Source organism: Bubalus kerabau, chromosome 4 (assembly GCF_029407905.1).
Source record: "Bubalus kerabau isolate K-KA32 ecotype Philippines breed swamp buffalo chromosome 4, PCC_UOA_SB_1v2, whole genome shotgun sequence".
In the NCBI taxonomy this organism is placed as follows: domain Eukaryota; kingdom Metazoa; phylum Chordata; class Mammalia; order Artiodactyla; family Bovidae; genus Bubalus; species Bubalus kerabau.
This window is the reverse complement of record NC_073627.1, coordinates 6707526-6714816: the sequence shown is the minus strand read 5'-3', so window position 1 is coordinate 6714816 and position 7291 is coordinate 6707526.

The window sequence follows — 7291 nt, the reverse complement described above, 5'->3', positions numbered from 1 at the left end:
AGCATGTGCCTGGGTGGCCTCGGGCCCTGGAGCAGCTGGGACGGGGGTGAGGGCGATGAGGTTAAGGTTAACTACGAGGCCACTTTGCATCCGCAGGCGTTGTTTGTTGGACAGGGTACCACCGTCCCAACCGCCTACTTCTCAGCCCCAGTACAGCTCATCCTGCATCAGACTTGCAGGGAGCAGTATTTTTCGCTCTTTCCTGTGGTTTGGCAACTTTTCTACACCCAGGAAGGGTAGGAGCAATGGCTTGGAAAACAGAGGATGGGGACAGAAGCACAGATGACAGCAGGTTGCCCTAAGGGTTTATTTTTCATGGACAAAAGAGAGCCTCATTGCAAAGGGTGCACACCCAGTGAGCATCGCCCTGGCCGCCAGCACATCGCTGAACTACAGCAGGGCTGCGCCTGCGCCCCCGCCCCGCCACCTCCCAGCGCTCACCCCCAAGGACTGCAGACTCTGGTAACTGCAGGCTGCTTGTCCCTCCCTCTGTTAAGAGACAACTGCCATGAGACGGCCAGCTCCTAGGGGACCCAAGGGGTCTTAAGAGCACGAGGTAAGCCTAGGAAGACAAAAATAGCCTCTTTAGCCCAGATCATAGTTTTAACAGCTTTGCTTTCCTTCTTGGTGCTTCCCAAGGCCAAGCCAGGAGCGAGAACAGAGGCATTGTTTTCTATCTGGAGGCAGACAGAGGAGACATTTAAAGGCTGGCTGGGTGATGGGAAGACAGCTCATTCAAGGACCCAGAGCAGGCTCTTTCTCACAAGCTGGTGGAGCATGAAGATGAATGGTGAGGTCAGAGCTGGGGGGGTGGTCTCAGGAGGTCTCTCCCCGCCCTGGTGAGACAAGTCTCACAGGCGGGGCTGCGCCAAGCAGCGCCTGAGTAAGGCTGTCTGCAAAGGGGGCTTCCAGGGGAGGCACGAGCCGCCTTGCTGCCCTCTGGGACTTTGGGGGAGGAGATGCCACCCGTGGGAACCTCAGCCCCACAAGCATCTCAAACACAAGACCACGTGGAATTAGAGACATGCTGATCTGAATGCCAAATATGCAACCGCCTCCGACATCCTGGGGCAGTCATATCAGAACCTTCACCAAACATAAAAATAAGACTTGGCTTGTGCAATGATAATGAGCGAAGTGATTCCTGGAAAGAACCTCCTTTGGCTTCAGAGAAAGGGAGAGACGAGGGACTGGTGGGGGGTGGCTGAGAAGTTCAGTGTAGGAGCTTCACGGGCAGGCAAGTGGAGGTGGCTACCTTCCGCACCACTGGACTCCCTGGTGTCACAAAGGTGACAAGGCCTCTCCTTCTTCTTGTCCCTGGGGCAGGCTCCAGTCTTTGTGCTGTGTCTGGCTGGACACAGGACTGTAGGGGGAGGGACTTCCTGCCCTCTTTCTTCTGTCTATGCACCTTCTAGAACTTGTGGTCATAAGGGACTCACTCGCCTTCAAAAGTGGCTGATCTCCCTGGGAATTCCTTCCTCTGCTCCACACTGGGGTCAACCTGGGATGAACTCCAAGAGGTAGAGGATGAAGACAGCCAGACGTGGGAGGAGGTCCCTAGACCCGGAGGGTGATGTAGGCCTGTGTTTCCCTGCTCCGCCCACTACAGCACTGTCCCCTTGAGCCAAGACTATGGTCTTTTTTTTTTTTTTTTGATGTAGTGCTAATAGTCCTTGGGCTTCCCTAGAGACTCAGTGGTAAAGAATTCACCTGCCAATGCAAGGGACGTGGGTTTGATCCCTGGGTGAGGACGATCCCCTGGAGAAGGAAAAGGCAACTCCAGTATTCTTGCCTGGAAAATCTCACGGACAGAGGAGTATGACGGGCTACAGTCCATGGGGTCACAAAAGAATCAGACACAATTTAGTGACTAAACAACAACAACAGCAATGAATATTCATTAATAATGACAGTCCACGAGAGTAATGGTTCCTAATCAGAAGACTGTGGTCCTCTATTCACTCCCATCCCCAGTGCCTGGCACGGGGGGGGCCCCCTCCTCCCTTTGTCACACGCTGAACGTGCGATGTGACCCCAATCCGCCAGGACGCTCCCCTAGAGGTCTCTCCCCTACTCCTCCTCTTCTGATGTGAAAAAGTCCAGCAAGCTAACGATGTAAGATGGAAAACACTGGGTCTGAAAGCTGGGAGAAGAATGCACTTGTGTGGTTCGAGAGACATAAATGTGAACTTGTTGCAGGAAGAAGGAACTAACCCTGCGTGTGACCTTCAGCACGATACCCTCAGGGCATCCGGATGGAGACCCACTCCGGGGCTGAGGAATAGATGAAATGCTGCAGAGGACCACCCCTGAAGAGGGGCTCAGTAACTCTAACGCCCTTTCCTCCCTTCTTACCAGAAAGCTCTCCTCTTCACCGGGCCGGGCCGCCCACCACCCCAGCCCCAGGCTGTATTTTCGATACCGGGGTGGGGGGTGGGGGTGGGCTGTAAACCCTTTAGGTCTCCCATCCCCCCACCAGGAGACGGATCGCATCAGGACCGGACTGGCCGCAAGAGGTGCAGGAGGCCGGGTGTTTGGAACTTGCTGGGTCCTGGGACTCTGGGAACATCTAGGGCAGCGAGGACCGATGGGCGGGGGACCCTAGGAGCACTGGTCCCCGGGGTCCATCATCAGGCAGGGCTAGCCCGGAAGGACGCCCCACGAGGAGCTTCTTGCACTAGAGGTGTTTCTCACCCTGTGGGGCTCCCTTTCACTCTCCAGTCTTCTCTTCAGTCGCGGACATCCTCCCCGCGTCCGCCCCTCAACCTCGGTCGGTTCCTGCTGCCGCTAGGGAAGCCCCCGAGTCGCTGATCTGGCTCCAGCGCTTCTCAAACGGCTCCGGCGGTTACTCGTTGCCTAGCAACCCTGGCCGGGCCCAGGACGCGGGGCTGCGCGGCGCGGAAGGAAACCTGGAGCACGTGACCCTCCCATCCCGTTAAGCCATGTCTCCGGTCCCTCCTAAATTAGTCAAGCACCGGTAACGATAAACGTATGTAGGATCTTTGCCAAGGCGCTTATCCAAGTCCACAAATATGCATTTGGCAAGATTCTTAGAAAATGCAAAATGTACTACTCAGCGCTCCTCGGAGTCCTGAGCCCTGGGTGAGGCTGTTATTGATTTGCTCATGATCCAGAAGGTCAATTCCATCCCTTCCTTCAGTTTCCTTGTCTGCTAAATGGGAATTAGGACCCCCAGCTTCCTCTCTGTTACCATAGCCCCTGCACGTTGAATAGTAAGCTTAAGTCTGAACCACTAGACCAGGAAGGAAACTCCTATAAGGTAGGGGCTGGGTGTTTCCATAGCTTAGCTCTTGGTTGCTGCTGAATGAATGAATAAAATGAAATTTCTCCTTAGTTAAGACAATGAGGTGAAATAATGTAAACCGAAAGAACCCGATGTGGGGCCGGAAAACATGGGTTTGAATCCCAGCCAGGTGGTTCAGATGGTAAAGAATCTGCCTACAATGCAGGAGACTTGGGTTCCATCCCTGTGACAGGAAGATCCCCTGGAGAAGGGAATGGCAAACCACTCCCATATTCTTGCCTGGAAAATTCCATGGACAGAGGAGTCTGGTGGGCTATGATCCATGATGTCGCAAAGCGTCAGACACGACTGAGCGACTTTTGCTCACTTATTTGACTGTTTACTAACCGAGTGATGTTGGGCAAGTTGCTTTCCTTCTCTGACTCATGCTTAGTCGCTTGTGTGTGTGTGTGTTGGTCGCTTGGTCGAGTCCAACTCTTTGTGACCCCACGGACTGTAGCCCGCCAGTCTCCTCTGTCCATGGAATTCTCCAGGCAAGAATATTGGGGTGGGCTGCCATGCTCTCCTCCGGGGGATCTTCCTGACCCAGGGATGGAACCCAGGTCTTCTGCATTGCAGGCCAATTCTTTACCCTGTGTCACCAGAGAAGCCCCGCTTAGTCGCTTAGTCGCTTAGTCGTCTCCGACTCTGCGACTCCATGTACTGTAGCCGCCAGGCTCCTCTGTCCTTGGGATTCTCCAGGGAAGAACAGTGGAGTGGGGAGCCATTCCCTTCTCCAGGGGATCTTCCCGACCCAGGGATCTTCCTGGCCCAGGGTCTCCTGCATTGCAGGTGGATTCTTTACCGTCTGAGCCACCAGACTCAACAATCCTCATTGGCCAAGGGAGGGGGCAGTTGCGGTACTCAGGATAACTGGGAGGCTCAGCTGAGCTGACGTGGCAGTGTGCCCAGGCTGGAGCTGACCACAGAACCTGCACCAGAGGCCAGCTCTGTGCCTCCCACGGCTGGGGATCTAACTTGAATTCAGAGATGGCTGTTGGAGATCTGGACCTGGGCGGACCATGTGTCATATAAGAAGTGGGATTTGGGGTTGGAATGGAGCCTTGACAAATGGTTATGAGCTGCAGGGGGGAAGGAGAGGGGAGATGATTCCAGATTGAAGGGGAAGGCAGTAGTGTGAGCCAGGGAGAGGCGGTTGTCACGGAAGAAAGGCATTTTGGGGGGTCCCTGCTGGGGCCCAGTGAGAGACGAGTTTACAGAAGTCAGCTGGGGCTAGTTTGTGGGGATCTGAGAGGCACGGTAGGCTCCTGGCCAGCTTCTGGGGATTCTGTGAAAGGACAGGAGGAAAGCAAATGTCCCTTCCTTGGGCACCCCAGCTTCTCCGTAAATGTTCCACTACTGCCTGGCCCTTTGAGATGGCACTTTGCCCAACGGCACCGACCAAAGGCAAGCCCATGGTGGCCGCTGCCATCAGCTGCCCCTGGGCTCCTGCCACCGGTTTCTCTGAGCCGAGGAGTCCCTCCGAGTGATGGGAGCTGGGCGCAGGGGCGTCTGAAAGCCCCGCTGAACCGGCTTTGTGTGGTCAGAGGCGACTCACACACAAAGCGTCCAGAAGCGGATCGGCTCCACCCTGGAGCACTGGCTGGTTGGGGCTGTGATCACAGATTCACTCCTCACCTCTCCCCCAGCTCTGGGACGCTGAGGCTCCTTGCACACACAGAGGTGAGGGGGAGTGGGCGGAGAGGAGAAATAGAAAAGTCGAGAGGAAAACTTCAGCCTCCCTTCCCGTATCATTGTGATGACTTATTACAGGCTTCTCACCCACTCACTCAGAAAGCCTGTTTGCTGCCAACTGCCAGCGGGCAGCTCCACTCACTGGAAAAACAGACAGCACCCATGGGCGGGCCCGTCTCGGCCACCCTGGGAAGCCAGCAAGAGCATATAATTACAAGTAAGCACAAGGGTCCAGTTTTTAAAACCTGCAGCGTCTTCCAGATCTCCACTCAGTCACAGCACATCTGGCAGCTTTTATTTGTGTTGTTAAATGACCCAGTGACTTTAATCACCATCCAGATTCTTATTTGGGTGTGTCGCGTCCTTATTGTGGCAGGTGGGATCTTCAGTTGCAGCCTGTGGGATCTAGTTCCCCGACCAGGGATCGAACACGGGCCCCCTGCATTGGGGGCTCGGACTCTTAGCCACTGGACCACCAGTGAAGTCCCGGCAACTGAAGTTCTCTGCTGAGAGCAGCCCCTGGCCCTGGCCATCCCCAAGGCCAGTCCACAGTGCACTGCGGTGTTGTCCCGCCAACCTTTATCCAGTGTTTTATTGTGATAAAGTACACATAAAATCTACCACTTTAACTATTTTTAACTGCTCAGTTCAGTGCTGCTAAGAACCTTCATACTGCTATGCAACCATCACCACCGTCTATCCCAGAGCTCTTTTCATTTTGCAAATCAAAACTCTATTCCCGTTAAACAATAAGGCCCTACTACCCCCTCCCCGAATTCCTGGCCAGCACAATCCTACTTTCTGTCTCTATGATTTTGACTACTTTAAGTATCTTGTTGATGAAAGTGAAAGTGGAGAGTGAAAAAGTTGGCTTAAAGCTCAACATTCAGAAAATGAAGATCATGGCATCCGGTCCCATCACTTCATGGGAAGTAGATGGGGAAACAGTGTTAGACTTTTTTTGGGGGGGCTCCAAAATCACTGCAGATGGTGACTGCAGCCATGAAATTAAAAGACGCTTACTCCTTGGAAGGAAAGTTATGACCACCCTAGATAGCATATTCAAAAGCAAAGACATTACTTTGCCAACAAAGGTCCATCTAGTCAAGGCTATGGTTTTTCCAGTAGTCATGTATGGATGTGAGAGTTGGACTGTGAAAACAGCTGAGCGCCGAAGAATTGCTGCTTTTGAACTGTGGTGTTGGAGAAGACTCTTGAGAGTCCCTTGGACTGCAAGGACATCCAACCAGTCCATCCTAAAGGAGATCAGTCCTGGGTGTTTTTTGGAAGGACTGATGCTGAAGCTGAAACTCCAATACTTTGGCCACCTCATGTGAAGAGTTGACTCATTGGAAAAGACTCTGATGCTGGGAGGAACTGGGGCAGGAGGAGAAGGGGATGACAGAGGATGAGATGGCTGGATGGCATCACTGACTCGATGGACGTGAGTCTGGGTGAACTCCGGGAGTTGGTGTTGGACAGGGAGGCCTGGCGTGCTGCGATTCATGGGGTTGCAAAGAGTCGGACACGACTGAGCGACTGAACTGCACTGAACTGAATACTGTTATCCGAAGCAGCCGTACCATCCCTCATTCCCACAACAGTGCACAACTCCATCAGTTGCTCCAGAGGAATCAGCGTGAACAACAGCCTCAGGCGGGGTACCCTCCCAGGCTGGCTCAGGTGTTCACCAGACACATGATACACTGCAAGGAAGGACTGAAGGGCTCCGTGTGTCGCGGGAGCCCGGGCGCGGGCAGGCGACCCATGCAGGTGGAGAGTTTTGGAAGAGGATGCAGCAAGGACCTGCCGCCAAGCTGGGAGAGGCAGTCCGCCCTGTGACCCCGCCGCAAGCCTGTGTCACTGCCCAGAGGTGCCCACCTGGGCTGTGAGTTACACACTCCTGGCTCTGACACGTGCACCAACTAAGTCCTTTCTCTGTACACCTCTGGCTTTTTTATTTACAAAATGACTTGGGGCAGTTCCTGGCACTTTGGAGGTTACTCAATAAGTGCCACTTGTTATCAGTAACCCTAAAAGCAATCACCTCGAAGGGGAGCTTTGGAGACTCAGGCAGAAAAGAGGCCTGACTTTGATCCCGAAGAGCAGCAAGGTGAGGCCCTGTCTCTCTTTATTTAGTTTTCTTTTTTGTTTTCTTCCAACAGCCCTGTCTTTAAATCCTCAACACCGAAACCCGCTCTGATCCCCTCCCTGAGCGTAACCCAGCCAGTAGGTGCTATCAGTTCCCGTCATCACTCCCGAAGCCCAGGAAGTCGGACACAGCATGCAATT